This window comes from Echinops telfairi, unplaced genomic scaffold, assembly GCF_000313985.2.
Source record: "Echinops telfairi isolate 266 unplaced genomic scaffold, ASM31398v2 ScPeMD7_31;HRSCAF=116, whole genome shotgun sequence".
Lineage (NCBI taxonomy): Eukaryota > Metazoa > Chordata > Mammalia > Afrosoricida > Tenrecidae > Echinops > Echinops telfairi.
In genome coordinates, this window is record NW_022103928.1 from 4,963,042 (window position 1) to 4,980,248 (window position 17,207).

The window sequence follows — 17,207 nt, forward strand, 5'->3', positions numbered from 1 at the left end:
TTATCTGTCCAATTTGTAACTCACTATGCCCCAGGGGTTCCTACCGCTCACTCTCTAGCTGTAAATTAATAGAGTCAGATAAGGAACCAAACCCAAGCCAAATTCACTGCCTTTTTTGAGTCTATTCTAACTCATAGTGACCACTTAGAACCAGGTAAAACTGCCCCTGTGTGCTCCCAAGGCTGTAAGTCTTCACAGGAGTAGAAAACTTCACCTCTCTCCTGCGAAGCAGCTGGTGTTTCACACAAGCTGCCAGTACCCTCCAAATTGAAAGGACAGAAGTATTTGTCTTTGTATTTTGATGGGGCAAAAATATGATGGAATGTGTGGTTAAGAAGGCACTATGTATGTCTATGAGGGGGCTTCAAAAGGTCTGTGGGAAATTTCCATTACCTTTTAATTCCATTTTTCCCCACAACCTTTTTGAAGTCCCCTGATCTATAGACACACCAGTCAAAATGTGTACCTAAGGATCTTTAAGAGCCCTTAGGTGAATCTTGCCCTGTAGATTCTGGCCTTCCTGGGTCAGGCCAGAATGAACTGGCTAGAAGTCCTGTTAGGATGTGGGCTGCCTCACACAGGGTCACTGTGGCTAAGGGCAGGCACTGTTTCCCTGGTCAGGAGGAGTAAGTATTAAAAGAGTTATTAATAATTAGACCCTGGCCCTGGGTATTACCCCAAGGATGATGGTTTGAACTTCTCTGTAATTGGATTGCCACCAATAAAATCACATTACAAACAAAAGGGTTTATTGGAACACCTGGTGCCAGCGTCTCTATTGGAAATGATATTCCAATGCTCGGCACTATCTCTTGCTCCTAACCTAATTTCCTTTCCTGACTCCTGTCATCCACCTCTCCCAGCCCATTTTACACCTCTAGCTTTTGCCAAATAATCGCCTTGTATGGCCACGCATGAATCATGGTTTCTTTGCCAGCAGGTATATGAGGCCCTACAACATTGGTGAAGGCTCCCTTAATGAACTAGAAGCATGAACACGGGGTAGGCTAGGAGTGCGGCACTATTTCCTCAGGTTACCCCATCTATCTGTTTATGCTGTTGAGGGAGTGACCCCTACCCCGGGGTGAGGCCTGGGCCCACCAGTCAATGCCATCATTACAAAGGTGGTTTGGAACCCTCCCCAGTGTCTGTACACCCTGTGATCAGCCTCTCACACTGGGCCGGCACATTGTTCTTAGGTTTGATCATTCCCAACAGGTAGCAGTGTTGGGCTACAGTGTGCTGCTAAGTGACACCCCCGCCCCTGGTGTGCTCACAGCGTGTGATGGGATGTGGCTGAGGGGTGGAAGAACACTGTACAGGAGACCTACAGGACGCTGTGAGCTGGCACCAAAGGAGGCCCCTCCAAGCAGAAGGCTCTGCTTCTGCTCCGTCTCCCTTCTCAATCTGCATACTCCGATGAACAGCAGGCATCAAACCGAGCCTCCTCTGACAGCCAAAAGCGCACGGGCTCTCGGAGGAGTGGTGTCTTTTTAAGTGCTGGGCTATTTTGGTATATTATGATAGTGTCACAAAGAATGGAAATGGACCTTCTTCACATTGCCTAAGCTCAAAAGAGCAGAGGATTCTCCAAGGGAGAAGAGGATTCAGAACGTATTTTTGCCCCTTCCAGTCCGAGCGCGACTGCTTAGCCTCGGTAGTGAGCAGATGTTTACCCAGTAGCAAAGTATGTAAACCCGAAGGTTCTACTCCAAGGATAAGCACTGAGTGCTGGTTAATCAATTTTGTAAGGCTTAGTTGAAATGTGTTTTTAAAACACTCTCAACACACAGTTTCTGTTCATCCTTGTTAATCTTATGGGGGTTTTCACCCCACCCAGGATGCTCCCAGAAGAAGCTGCAAGTACTACTGCACCCAGGAACAGAGACACCAGTCTTCATTTCTCAGAAGGCCCAGTTTGGTGTGCTCACCCCTCTGTGCTGGTCATCTTAAACCTAGCCGCAATTTAGCCTCTTGTGGGAGCTTCTGGCCAGCTTCATGCTCCACATATCACTGATACTCAGTACACGCGCACTGCAAATGAAAACACCATGATGCATTATAGACCCCTTTGCCCTTTACTTATTTGTGGAAGTTGGGGAACACTTTTGGAGTTTTAAGAAGTACTGCCAACTGTGTCAGCCCCTACACCCAGGGGATTTTAGTGAGAATAATCATTGAAGGTAGACAATCCAGAAGCAATTTACATTTCTTTCCCTTTTAAATATGGTTAGTCAGAACCATATTTTTATTGTGATGAAAATACATGTAATAAAACTCCCCCCACTTTCCCTTCCATAACATCTCCATTCATGGACTTAAACCCTACTGCTGCTACGGAGATACTACCATTTACTTTTCCCAGCTCTACGATGTGCGATGTGCGCGCCCCTCGACAAGCTCCCAGAGGGGACCGAGGTAACCGTGCCTGCCCCGCAAGCACAGGGCTGCGAGCGTTGGAGGGGAGGGCACGCTCGGAGAGATTCCCTACCGCTCATGTGTCTTAATTAGGGCTTCCCTCGCCAGAGGGACCCTTCGTTTTGGCCACGTCGGGCCGGTGTCTTCTTGGTGTCCTGGACCTTAGTGCTTACTGGAAATGTCAATAATGGCATTTTAAGTCCATCTCTCCTCCGGCTCTTCATTGGTGATCTGTGTCACCCCTAGCGATATAGCGGGAGTCTTGGGACAAGTTAACTTGCTTGGGGTTTAGTGCCTTTAACATGTCAAGAAAGATTATTAGACTCTTGATTTTAAAGATCCCTTCTAAGACAGGTAGGGTGGAAATAAGCAGTGTTTCAACCATATGCATTTTGACCGATCTGTAGCGGAGTCCTTTTTTGGCCTAGAAATTCTCTTTTGAAGCCAAGTTTTCTTAAGAATGAAAACTAACAATAACAAAATAGTTTATTAAAAAAAAAAAGAATACGAAAGAATTGTTGCGATAAGGAGCTGAAATGCTAGATGCACCAGTAGCTGGTGGACCAGTGGGCTAAGCATCAGGTTGCTAACTCTCCCCTCACGGTTTGAACCAACCAGCCACTCCCAGGGGAGAGAAAAAGATTTCCAGTCTCTGAAACACAGGAGTAGTTATCCTCTCTCCTGCAGGGTCGCAGTGTGTCTGAATTAACTTGATGGCTGCGTTTGTTTGTTTTTAAAGCTGATAATAGAATTGATTGAAAAGTAACAATAAGTCAATCTCAGAGTATTGTCCATGATGAAGGAGGTAATGCTACCTAAGAACCGGGAACTCTACATTCTAAAATGACTATTTCTATTCTAGTCATGGCAGTTGTCAGGAGCTCTTGAAGGGGAAATGGGAAATTTTCAGCAAGCAGTATGTAGATTGAGGTCATTCTTTGTTCCCACCCTTAAAAGAATGAAGTGAACCTACTTGGAGGCTCTAAGTGACAGAGCTAGTTACTGACTGAATACACGGTTGACTCATGGTGACCTCAGTGGGGCAGAGTAGGACTTTGTTCTAGACTTTGAATGGCTGATCTTTCAGAAATAGATGCATAGGCTTTGGATGGATTCCAACCTCCTACCTCTTGGTTAACAGTCAAACACATTTTCTGTGTATACTCAAGGAATACTGCTTCGAAGGCAGGGCTTCTCAATTTCAATGCTATTGCTGTTTTGGATTAGAGGGTGCTTCTCAGAAGCAAGAATGGTAAGACTTTGTCTTGCTTGTTTGGGACATGTTCTCAGGAGGTTCAACCCTAGAGAAGGGTGTTAGGCTTCCTAAAGAGGGCCGGTGAGAAGAGTGGACTGACATAGTGACTGCAGCTGTGAGCTCAACGTAGTGGGGTGAGCAAACAACACTTGGCTCTTTTGTGTAGAAGATCGTTATTTGTCGGACCCGACTCCGTGGCTCTCCGCAATAACACCACAATGTTTTGATGGGAGTAGCAGCCTCCCTGTGCCTTGTAGGATGTTTAGTAACATCCCTGACCTCTACCAATCACATCCAATTGTGACAACCGAAAATGTCTCTGTTGTTCGGTGCCATCAAGTCGGTTCTGACTCATTGTGGGAAACCGAGAACCGGGAAGAGAGTACATGTGGACAAATTCTCTTAAACAAACAAAACACTTCCCTACTTTAGCTCTTTTTCAGTGTACAGTCCAGTCATACCCATTAGATTTACCACGGTGTGCAGCCATCAGTACTCTCCATTTCCCAACGTTTTACATCACCCCAAAGAGAAACTCACTACCTTAAACCACTACTAATCCCCTTCCCTCCAGCCCCTGGTAACCACTAATCAACGGCTGTACCTTAGGTGCTTGCCTAGCCAAGATGTTTCCTATCAGTGGGAGCATGCGATAGACATTTCCCTTTAGCTTGCACTTTGCTTGATAATGTCTGGTCGGTTACCTTGAGTAAAGACTGTGGCCTTGGACATGGGGAGACCTGCAATTTCACCACTTTTGCCTACTTCCTAGATATGTGACCAAAGGCATGCACTTCCTCTGGCTGAGCCGTGGTTTCCCCTCTGTCTAGAGGAAACGCTAAGAGTGCAGATGCTTGCGTCCCGTGGTGAAGTAATGGGTAAGCAATCACCTGCCCAGAAAGGCTGGCAGTGCAAGCCCACACCAGCGGGCGGCAGCTCTACCCCCATCGAGATTTCAGCCGAGGAAACCCTGCTATGGGTCTCTGCCGAGTGGGGCTGCTGCGAGTCACGATTGGCTCAGTGATACCCAGCAGCGACAGCATATGTCGTGCCGGGCTTCTGCATGGTGCAAATGGTTAATGTGCTCAACTGCTGACCACAAGGTTGGATGTCTGAGCCCGCCCAGAGGTACCTTGGAAGAAAGGCGTGCAGTCTGCTTATGGGAAATCAGCACTGAACGCCCCACAGAACACAGTTCTAGTTTGATACACGGGGTCACCGTGAGTCAGAGCTGACTTGCACCTAGTTTTTAAGTGCCAGGCATTGTTCTAAATGTCACCTACTATGTCCCTTAATTCTCATCACTCTCAAAACCGAGAACCAATCACTGCCATCCAGTTGATTCTGACTTAGAGTGGCCCTTTGGGACATTGTCGAACTGGCCCAGTAAGTTGCAGCAACTACATTTTTAGAAAGCCTCATGTTTCTCCCTTGGAACAACTGGTGGTTTTGAACTGCTGACTTTGGGGTTATCAGCCCAACATGTAACCTACTACCACTAGGGCTCCTTCCATGTGATATGTCTGGGAATAATAACAGCTTTGGGGAAATATTCCACATATTATCTGTCATGTTACAAGGATTCAATAGGTATATGTTGTAATGGAAACACAAATTATTTATTTGCGTATCTCATAAAACCCCCAATTTAGCACTTTAAAATCACAATTCTCGGGGAAATTTGGGAGTTGTTTATATGGGAGTCCTGGCTCATGGATTCTCATGAGATTGAAGTCATCCACATTCTCGTCTGGAGGCGTGACGGAGGGTCCACAGCGGTGATTGTTCACGCTCGCTGTTGGCCTGAGGCCTCAGCTCCGCACCATGTGAGCCTCCCTGTAGGAAAGCTGAAGTTCTGGCTGCTGCCTTCCGCAGTGTGCATGGTCCGAGAGAGGGGGAGAAAGAGAAACTAGCAAAAGCACCGAAGTTGCCGTCCTTTATTATGTGATGCAGAAAGTGGCTTCCCGTCATTTCTGCCGTGCTCTATTGGCCACGGGTACCCACTGTAGCACGGTACAGAAGGGTGACCACGCATGCATGTGGATACTGGGCGTTCAGGGTCATGGCCACAGTGGGAGTGTTGTAATAGGAGTGGGAAGCTCATCAGAGACCCTACACATATTTCCTTGGAATTCAGGGATTTCCATGAAAAGCCTGTAGCCTGAGCTGTCAGTATGCAGTGTGTGCTGCCAGTGAAGGGCCATCAGCGTGGACTATGTGGGGAGCTATCTCTGTGATTTTCTCTTTTCAGACCTGGAGATGGTGCCATGCATTGGTTTGCCCCTCTGCTGTTTGCTCACCTTGGCTTTTACTTTAGTATAGTCATGGGTAGTGTTTGATCTCCCTCCACTGCAGGCACAGCTCATCATGAAGTCAGTTCTAAAAGTGTATAGCAATCCCTAACGAAAGATTCATTTCATTACAAATTGGCTGAAGGCGGTGAATTTATATTCCATCACCATGCCAAGTGTGCCCTCCCTCCCCAGTTTTCTGGGGACGGATTCATGGCGATATTCCCTTAAATGGTTTTTTTTTGGCCTTTCTCTCAGGCCCACATTTGACATTTTCTCAAGAATGTTTATTTTGTAATTTACAACTTTGAGAGGTTTCTTTTATGAGATGAGTTTTATGCAACAAAATATAATGGGTTCTGGGGGCGGGGGGTGGGTGGGGGGGAGGACCCTGTGAATTTGAAATTGACTGCCATGAGGAGGAATTATTCATTTCATTGGTGGGAGAAAAATGACAGCTAACATGAAAGTAGAAAGGTTTCGGGTCTCAATTCACAGATGGAACAAATCTCCTCTTATAAGTCAGCATGCTCGGTGTTATGTATTCACCATAAATGTCTCTTTCTGGGCTTTCGGAGGGGTGAGGTGAGGGTGAGACCTCTCAGTGGAAAATTTTTCACAGCAGCCACTTGCTCAGAAAGGAACCTTTTGTATTAAAACAAAGGAAGTGAAGGGTTTTGTCTTATCAGAGCTGGGCATCAGACTGTATGTCTTTCTGCCCTGTACTTACCCAAAGGCTGAGAAGAGGGTCCCTTGTCTCCCCCACCCCGCACCCCAAAAAAGACAAGCAGGTGATGCCCAGTTTTGCCCTTTCTAATAAAATATTAACTTTTCAAAGGGCTGAAAGCTCTAATAATCATCCTGCTCCTGGCTCCTAGAGCAGAAAGGACTGCTTCCCTCTCACCCTAACACTCCACCTGCTGCATTCATTTCCAACACGGTCCTTCCTTCATGACCCCCGGGGCTGGAGGACTGTGCTCTGAGGCTGCAGGGTCACGGACCACACCATCCACCCCTAGGTTCATTTCACAGCTTGCTCCTTTCTTAATACCTTATGGCTCATTTTCCCCCTTTCACTGGGCAAGAGAGCCTTTTCCAGGAGCCTTAAATGGATGGGTCTCCTGCTGGTCTGCTTTTGTTCTATGCCTCCCCATGCTCTAGGCTTAGAAGTGCCCCTGGCACCATAACAGCAGCGTGTGAGCTGGGCTCCCACCACAAATGAAGTCTGGGTCACAGGGAGATGATGGACGTGCAGTGTTTTCACACAGGCCTTCTTCTGCCTCCGTTTGTCAATGAAGACAGAAGACAAGAGGTTGACCTTATTCTTCAATATCTTTGCTCTCATCTCTAAACCCCGTGGTAGTAGATGGTATTTGGTGAGTTTAATCTACTCCACCTCTTTTAATAAATAAGGTAATTATGAGAGATGATGATATTTTCTCATTGAATGCCATTACTTTGCACATGACTTTGAAAATACTGTGTGCATCATATAAACTTCCTGAGAAGATAGAACCAGGGCACACCTAGTAAGGGCTGGGATTTCTCGCATCTGCCTGGATATGGACTGTGCTACCTTTGCCCTTTTGCTTTGCTGGCTGGCAGGTTGGTGAAGAGCACAGCTGCTTCTGAAAGTGCCAGCCAGGGTGGCAGTGAGAACAGAGGTAGCTCACATTGCCATTCGTTAGTGACTTACGAGCTCGTAAGGGTTGGAAGCTGCACATAGGAATGGGGTGATACCATCTGAAGGGTTAGCTGCGGCTGGAGGTTCCCCTCTAGATTCACCTCTGTGACTCCTGGCAAGAGGCCTTCATTCTTTGCCACAGATGCCGGCTCCTGACCTTGCAGCGGCCTCCTGCTATAGGGCATTCTCCTATAATACAGACCAACCCTTCACATTGTAGGAGGGGAGACAAAAGGGTGTGAATTCCAGGCCAGGGACCATTGGGGGCCCTCTTAGAGGCTGGCTACCACAACTATACAAGTTACTTAGTAACTTTTCTGAGCCTTCGCTTCTCCTTCAGTACAGTGAGGGAAGAATGGCTTTTCTGACAGTTATTGTGAGAACTGAGTTATAGCGAAAGTGCTCACCACATAGCATTTCCTGTTAATGATTATCACCATCACCATCAGCATCCTCATCTGCATCTAGCCTCTGGTGCTTCAATGTGCCCAGAAAACTCCAATCCTGTCAACCTCTTTCTCATTGCCACCAACAATTCTATTCTTATAGGTGTTACCACAGTCAGAACTCAACACCCACAGCCCTGCTGACCTCATGTGGCTGCCACAACACTGCGGAATCGGCCAGCAGTAGACTGTTCAGGGAACTTTCACTCCCATTGACCCTGCTAGTAAGTCCATGAAATGAGAGAGAGAGAGAGAGAGAAAGAGAGAGAGAGGGAGATAATTCTATGGAAAAATAGTTTTTATTCAAAGAACTAATACTGGAGTGCTAGCATACAGGATGAACATGGCGACGGGAGACTACAGCTCTATTTTTGTACCTTGTTAGGCATCTGCTAAGAACTTTGGACCTTCTTCTCAGAATAAAGCTCATGCAAACAGCCACATTCCTGGAGACTTTTGAGAGTTTCCCAGCTCCCTCCTGCTTTCTGTCCATCCACTCCAGGTTTAATCAACTTAACCTCTATAAAAAGAGCAAGATACAGTAAAGGCCCATGAGCTATGTCAAGTTTAAAGGCATACTTTGATCCGACTGTGATTAGCAGCTCAGTGTTTCCTGGTACACACCAAGCAATCGTCATGTGTATGTACCCGCACGGGTTAGACTCTAGGTACTGCTGACGGTTCCCTTGGTGCACCAGCTTTGTGAACAGTACCAGTTACCTCTAATTTGCTTTTCTCGGCCATGATGTAATCATTAAGTTGCTATAATGAAGATTGAAGGTTTAATAATGGAAAGTGTTACAAATTTCAATTTAATCATTCCTAAATTGATTAGAGACTTTCCCCCCACATGCCTGGCTGTGGAGAAACAGAGGGCTAAGAGAGACAAACGGCTGTGGTCTGAGTTTGATAAATGGTGCTTTGGCAAGATGTAATTGAGTTATTGAATTTATTCATCTTCCAAATGATGTTTGCATTGTCTCCACCATATGTGTTGAGGGCCAGAGAAAGGTCATTAGAAGCTGCAGACTGAGGGCATAGATGGGTTACAGCGGGTTTGAAGAGGCCGCGTGGAGGGTAGTCAATTAAAGGAAACACCTAGCAAGGTGTCCCGGAGGCTCCTGCCACAGAGAGGGCAGTGGTGATGTCCCAGAGGCCTATTTAAAAGAATCTGAAGATTCTGTAAGTAAATGTCTGTTCTTGGCCTCGGGCTATTTAGCCCTTGACAAATGATGTGGGTGAGTCCCTGCAGGCAGATTTGAAGGAAAGGACACGTATAAACAAAACCAGCAATAGCTCTCACAAAGCCAGGATTGAAAGAATTAAGTAACAGCCAGCACTGGCCTAGCTCCCCAAAGGGATGAGCCGAGTGCTGTTTTCTCCATCGCATTCCACGTTAGGAGTGCCAGACGTGAACTTCTTAACGTTGCAGAGACTGCTCCTCACAGCAGCATTTTACAGAGAGTAAAATGGGGGTATGTTTCAGCTAGAGAATTAGTGGGGTTGAGAATTGTTCCCCCTCACTTCCACTAACTTATCCCTGCCTGTGCCCCCACTCGACTATTCATGCTACTTGTGACTTAGACGAGGGAAGCCTTGGGCATGTGGACAGAAGAAGGTGAGATGTCGAAGAAGCCCTCTTGGGGGCCAGGTCAAGCTGGAGGTTGGCATGGGGGGAGGCCCTCTGACTACATGCCCATGGTGGCTCAACTCAGATGACAAGCCCCTCAGGAAACTCAGTCAGCTTTGCAATCATAATACAACTGTATTCTAGAAGCCCCGCAAAATGCACGACAGGCTCTCCCTAAACTCTTCTGGATTCATTTATTAATACAGAACCTAAGTTAAAAAATGCAGAACAGAATCTAGATCCTTTCTGCAGATCATGGAGGTCAATTTACTTTTTTTTCTTCCATTGGAATTGAATTTTCTGTGTGTTTAAGGAGAAAGGAAAGAGTAGCAAGTACTAACAGTTGACTCCCAAAATTGTGTTGGGTGTCACTCATTGGGTAGTTTGGATGATTGTCTCAGGGAATTCGGTCAGCATTTGAGGCCCAGATTTTAAAAGAGTTGCTATTTTGAGTAAAGTTGGCTCACAGTGACCCACTGTGTGTCAGAGTAGAACTGTGTATTGTCATAGAGGTTTCAATCGCTTAGTTTTCACAAGTCCAGTCCCAGGCCTGCCTATGGGTACATCTGAGCCTCCAGCCTCCTCTGATTATATGAGCAAAATATTTAGCAGCAAGCATAAGGTTAATAAAATGTGAGTAGCTCAAGCAGGGATCCTTGATATATACGAAGGGGCTTCCAAATGTTTGTGGGGAAAATGGGACTAAAGATAATGGAATTTTTCCACAAACTTTTGGAAGCTCCCTTATTCCAGAGGACTCATGTGTAATTTTAATAATCATGAACATGGTACTTTGAAAGCAGTTTCACTCATTATTACATCTAACTTATATTTGTAGATTGAGTGATATGATTAAAAACACGAAAATGTTTCTTTTAAATTATTCACAATGAGTGGTCACAACTGTGAATCTGCTTGTGTTTAATATCTTTATTATTTTTTAAGCCAATAGCCAGAGTTAGTCATTTCAGAGTCGATTTCAAATCCTAATGCAATGGATCTCAACCAAAGGTGATGTTTCCTCCCAGGGGAGCCTGGGTAATGTCTGGGAATGTTTTTGTCTGTTCCAATGGGCCCAGAGGGAATGTTACAAGCATCTAGTGGGTAGAGGCCCGGGATACTGCTAACCAGCCTGCAGTGCACAAGACAGCCCTCACAATACAGAATTATTTTCTGCTCCCCCAGGCTTATCATCCCAAGGTTGTGGAACCCTGCCATTAAGTTACCGAAATGTTTCCATGAGGTTGGGGTTGCCGCCACTCAGTGCACCCAACCAGAAACATGAGTACCATTGGAAACAGCACCTTGTCTTTATTTCCATCTTAACATGAAAACTATTTAAATCAGACATCAGATTATCTAATGATACTGGAGAAAAACAAAACACTTGCAGCTTAAGTCAAGCATGTGGCTGGTAAATGACAGCTGTGGGCAGACTCGGTCCTCAGGAGAAGGGGGTATGTGAGGAAGTGTCCCTACAGGGGCTCCTACCAAGCTGGCTGCCTGCAAATCTACCAGTAGTAAAGCACCCGGGAAGCAGCTGGCTACAAAGGCAGTGCACAAGAGTGTGCCTTCTACTAGAGGGGTGAAGAAACTCACTGTTACAGGCCTGGTACTGTGACACTTCCTGAAATTAGATAGCATCAGAAGTCCACCCAACTTCTGATGCCCAAACTTCCCTGCCAGCGCCTGGCACAAGACATGGCTCAGGACTTCAAAACAGATCTGCGCTTCCAGAGCACAGCTGTTGGTGCTTTGCAGGAGGCAAGGGAGGTCTGTGTGTCATCCATGCCAAACATGTAACAATTACACCAAAGGACACCCAGCTAGCACTCTGCCTACGTGGACAAACATGCTTAAGAATGCACTGTGATGGGAAACATTTCATTAAAAAAAAGATTCTCTTCCTGTTATTGGTAGTTCTGAACACTCGTTTTTTTGTTTTGTTTGTTCCCATGGGGTCAAAAGTTCCCTAAGTATATGATTACAAATGGAAAAACGGGACAGATATCAGGTATTGGCAGTTTTTGCATTTTCATTTGTGTGTGTATTTTTAATATAATTCAGGGACAATAAAGCATTAATGCAAGTCAAAATGTTTCAGTGAACATGTTCAGCAGTTCAACTTTATAACAATTATAAACCTGTTATATTTTTTTAAATGAAATGGACATCGTGGAACAACTTGTATGCTAATTAATTTGTGACGTAAACTTTTATCTAAAACATCTAGAGGCAATTAAAATGATAAACACATTTGATTATTTTTTTAATGAATACAAAGGAAACAGCCCATCATTAAATGCTAGCTGGGTTCTGCTGGCTGGTGGACATGTGCTGCCCTTCTCTCCGTTGAGAGGGAATAGGAAAGGGATTCGAGAGGTCCCGGCACCAACCGAGAGCACTCATTTTCTCAAAACTGAGAGGACAGCAAGATGTTTGAGAAGACACAAGCCTCGTGTTTATATGATTCTGTCTTAAGTCCAATGGTAACGTCTGTCCCTGTACTACTTAAAAAGTTCAGGTAGAAAAGAAGAAATGGGCAGTAACTGTGGGCAAACAGATAACCTGAGCGGAGAACTAAATCTTAATCCCTTGCGCAAGCGCACACGTTTGTGTGTGTGTGTGTGTGTGTGTGTGTGTGTGTGTGTGTGTGTGTGTAAGAGAGAGAGAAATTGGGTGCATTGAAACAAAGGGGGTGAGGCATTCTGAACGCCGTTCACCTGGGTAGATTCCGTTTGATTGTCAATTATGTGTCATCAGGTGGTATCAAAAGTTTAATTCCCCATGAAAATCAGGGCTTACACTGGCTCTGTGCCTTAACTGCAAGTACCTGGTGCTCTGACGCTGCTCATTAATCCTTTACTCTGTGCAGTCCCCTCGAGATCACTACCTGACGGTGAAGCTTCATTCCCGGCACTGTCTCTGCAGCTGAGGTCAGATGCAAGGAACACCAGCAAGGTCTGACAACAGCCCTCACACAGCTGCAGGCTAAAAGCCCTGGGTATCTTAACAATGGATCCGGGATCAATTCCTGTGGACCCTTTTTTTTTTTTTTTGCCCTATTTTCTCTTTAGCGTATACCCATATGTTCTGCCAAAAAAGAATGAACTGATGCATCACTTAATATGCTCAAGAGGAAAGGAGTAACTATGAGGGTTTTTTTCCTGGGAAGTCTTCATACATTTATGCCTGGTTTTTTATGCACTAGAACAGGGGTCCTCAAACTTTTTAAACAGGGGGCCAGTTCACTGTCCCTCAGACCCGTTGGAGGGCCAGACTATAGTTTTTTTAAAAAAAAAACTATGAACAAATTCCTATGCATACTGCACATATCTTATTTTGAAGTAAAAAAACAAATGGGGCAAAAACACCCGGTGGGCCAGATAAATGTCCTCGGTGGGCCGCATGTGGCCCGCGGGCCATAGTTTGAGAACGCCTGCACTAGAATATTCTTTCTTATACTCCTTCATCAGTTAAAAGAAAATCCAGAGACCTCATGGAAGGTGAGGGTGGTGAAGGAGGTAGCTTGTGTGTCTGGTTTCCATTTTTAAATATGTTATGATGAAGCAGTCCCTTAGACGACACATCAAAGCAATGTTAAATTCTCCTTAAAACTGTTTTCTAGCATTTATGCACATTTAGGGAAGGTAAACGCTGAGCTATTTCCAGGTTCTGTATCTCCTTTAAGGAGCCCTGATGTTGAAGTGGAACTATCTAATCAGTGTTGGGCTGCTAGCCTTAAGTGCAGTGGTTCAAAACCACCAGCCGATCCTCAGGAGAAAGCTGATGCTATCTGTTCCGGTAAAGGTGTACAGCCTCAGAACCCCTATTATAGGCTCACTATGAGTCCGCATTGACTCGATGGCAATGAGGTGCTTTGTTTTGTGTAGGTGTCATGGTAAGTTGGGCTGCTAACCTCAAGGTCAGCAGTTCAAACCCACTAGCTGCTCAGCAGAAGGCATATGAGGTTTTCTGTTCCTGTGAAGATTTATACCATTGAAAACCCACAGGGGCAGTTCCACTCTGTCCTATAGGGGCAGTCAGAGTCAGAATCGACTTGCTGGCCATCTGCTTGGTTTGTCTGTTTGGTACCTTGTTCAAGATCACCTTGTAACACAGTCTATGGACCCAGCTCTGTCCCAAAAGAAATGGATTGAACTCATGAAAGAACTTCTCCTGGGCTTGGGCCTCACTCTGACAGGCCTGCTGCTGGTAATCACTGTAAGGGGCTCAGCTTCCACTCCCCACAGCCCCTAGGGACAGAGTAGAAGTGCCCCTGTGGGTTTCCGAGGCTGCCCATAAGCTGCATGGCAGCAGCAGGCCAGGCCTTTGTTTGTGAGAAATGACTCTAGGGTTCAAACCACCAGTATTTTTGTGAGCAGCCCAGTGCTCAACTGCGCCACCAGGATCCCTTTCTGAATGCAATGGGTATGCACTGGGCATGACCAGGTGTCATTAATGAAGCCGAATCAGAGGTGAGGTTATTTTGTTGTCCTTGCCTCACCAAAGCTCTGGTTCAGTGGTTCTCAACCTTCCTAGTGTTCTGGTAACCCCCCCCCAACCATGAAATTATTTTATTTTTGTTGCTACTTCTTAACTCTCATTTTGCTACTGTTTTGAATCAGGTGACCCCTGTGAAAGGGTCATTCGACCCTCAAAGGGGTTGCGACACACGTTGAGAACCGCTGCTCCAGGTCTTGTCCACCTTGAGTCTGGTGCCCTTTTTTGGACTGGCTTTGTTTCGGATTTACAGTGCCACTCAGAGAGCCCCAGCCCTTTCGCCGTTTCATCCTGTCATCGCCTGCTTGCCATCCTATCCAAAGAGAAGGAAGTTCTGTTGGTCATTTCAGAGAGGACACCATATGTCAAATTTGTAAAATTGTGTTAACGTTGTGTTTTCTTCGCTATAGAATTACCCTCCAGTAGGAGAAAATGGAACTGCCAATTACAGCAGTCTCCCGCTGTGAATAAACTGGTGCTGTGTTCCCCGACATCAGGCAGAGCGAAGAGCGGGCCCCAAATGCCTTTTTCTATCTTGCCTGATTGACAAAGCTTTAGAGCAAAGCATAATTAGCTTGACTGACAATCGGGAAAATACAGTCTTCAGTACCTGTTTTTATTGTAAGGTCATCTCTTCCATGATGTAAAATCCAATCAGTTGAAGGGCCTGAATTGGCTTAAAATGCTCAGTGAGTGTTTCAAAGGACAGAGAAATGAATCTATCTCGTGATCAAAGAAACTTATAGTATATCTGACTCTAACTATTAAAAAAGAAACCATAAATCCCCATAGCAGGAGAGCTAATATATATGTATTTAAGCCTGATTCTTTTGTGGGAAATTTGGATCCTACAGTAAGTGGTTCTTAATTTGATTGGAGCAGAGACAGTGCAGACAGAAAATTGCTCTCTAGCACGAAACACAAACACTGCATAACAATAACCGTGACTTCTGGTCACAGGTTTCTGATCATCAGATCAGATGGCTTCATTATTGGTTTGGGGGTAGACTCTGGTATGCCAACTCCGATCTCTTCAAAGAGTTCCTTGGGAAATTAGAACATGATTCTTTCATTTGCTTGTTTTCTATTTTCCCAGCCCCTTCCTCCATATTAGCAGCCTGGAAACAGGCAAACTTTGTGGGTGTTCAGACAACATAGTCTACCAGTATGTGTGCAGAAGGGAGTTGGTTTACGAAGAAGAGAAAGGCGGGTATGAGTGAATGAGGGAAGCAAGAAAAGAGAGGCTATGAATTAAATGCAGATGCCACAGAACACCAGCAGAGGCACTTTGTCATCCACCAAAGATTCCCTGAGGGCCCAGTAGGTACCAAGGGGTCCCCGATGGTGCAGATATTGAAGCCCTTGATTGCAAACGGAAATATTGGAGGTTGGGACCCACACAGAGGAACCTTTGATGAAAGGCCTAGTGATCTATTTCCATAAAACCTGCCATTGAAAACTCTCTGAAGCCCAGTTCTGCTCTGAGCTCATGGGATTACAAGGAGTTACCCGTAGGTTGTAGATGCCAGACATGAGGCGAGGCTATGGGGAAATAGCAGTGGGCACATAGTGCCCTGGGCCTGTAAGCACTTCCCTTCTAACAGGGAAACTGATGGTACCCAGCTTCAGAGTAAATAGGAGACTCATTACAGTTAAGCCTGAGACAACACAGTCACAGTAACTACTCCCAGAAGCAGCAGATACTGCCCTTCTTCCTCCAATGAGGGAAAACCCCGAACTGTGACCTTCAAGTCATTTCTGACTCCAGGTGACCCTCTATATGCAGAGTAGAATCGTGCTCCATCAAGTGTGTAAGGCTGTGACCTTTCAGAAGCAGATTGCCAGACTTGCCTCCCAGGTGTTTCTGGGAGAGTTTGAACTGCCAAGCTTTCTGTTAGGAGGAAGGAGTGTAGCCGTTCATGCCACACAAGGACATCCCATTCCCCTGCCCCACCGAAGAAGACCACCTCTTTCACTTCCACCCTCTATGCTCACAGGACTGCCAGCCTCCTCCTTGGGATGGGAAGACTCTGTCCCACTAGCTTCCTTTGCTTCTTCCTTTGTATCAGGGTTGGTTCCAACAACAGTGACAAGATAAGACCATCTGAAGTTCGGGCACATTTGGGTGGTCAAGAGCACAGACCTGGGAGCCACACAGACCCATGTGTGAACCTTAACTTCGGCCACATCATCCTCTTGATGCCTCCCGTACACGTATGGAAAAGTCCACCGAGTAGCCCTTGAAGGGAAAGCCGTTGGGAAAGTTCACTGTGACAGTGTGAGGCATGTGCTCAGCCTGGTGCCTGCCTGTGGACCACTTAAAAACTGGTAGCTGCTGCTGCTGCTGTTAACTGAAAGACTGTGGATTACCCCCCGGAGAGCACCTTCAGAGACAGCAAGCGCCCAAGTACGTGGTTTGGGCTTTATAGTCTTGGCATATTGTTTATATCCAAACACAGGTTTCCAACTTACTTCTTGCTACCTTGTCCAATATGTATGGAATTTTTAGACCTTAAGTGGAATCAACTTCCTTTTTAAAGACTTACAAGTTATGACACTTTGGTGATGAAATTATGGTTTGATGTGAGAGAAAGATCACCAATCAGATGGTTCTGGGGTGACTTCTCAGGCTTTCTCCTGGTCGGATGCATGAGCACAAAGAGCAGCAGCATTGCAGACACACCGTCGGTTTGACATCTTGCTTTTTATATCATCGAAAGAACTCATATTCCAATTTACGCCCAAGCCAAAATGATATATGGTATAGATGGAAAACATGAAAGGTGGATTCCAGTTGTTGTGGGGGTTTTTCCTCGTTAATGAATATTGAGCAAATAAATTGAGCGTTTCAGGATCCAGGAATATATGAGGTTGTGTGTATTTATTTTCTTCATTACTCCAACCACAATGTCACCCAAGAGTACCTCAGAGATGACAACGAGGCAATTAAGGGCAGCTCCGTCCAGGCTCAGGCCCTGCG

At 45.7% G+C, this 17,207-nt stretch overlaps 1 protein-coding gene and 1 pseudogene across 1 annotated transcript in view; both read left to right on the plus strand.

The window, feature by feature from the left end:
* PDZRN3 (PDZ domain containing ring finger 3) overlaps window positions 1-17,207 on the plus strand; it is a 265,912-nt gene that overhangs the window by 156,716 nt on the left and 91,989 nt on the right. The gene's annotated exons all lie outside the window — the stretch shown is intronic.
* Window positions 2,373-11,644, plus strand: LOC115869535 (annotated as a pseudogene).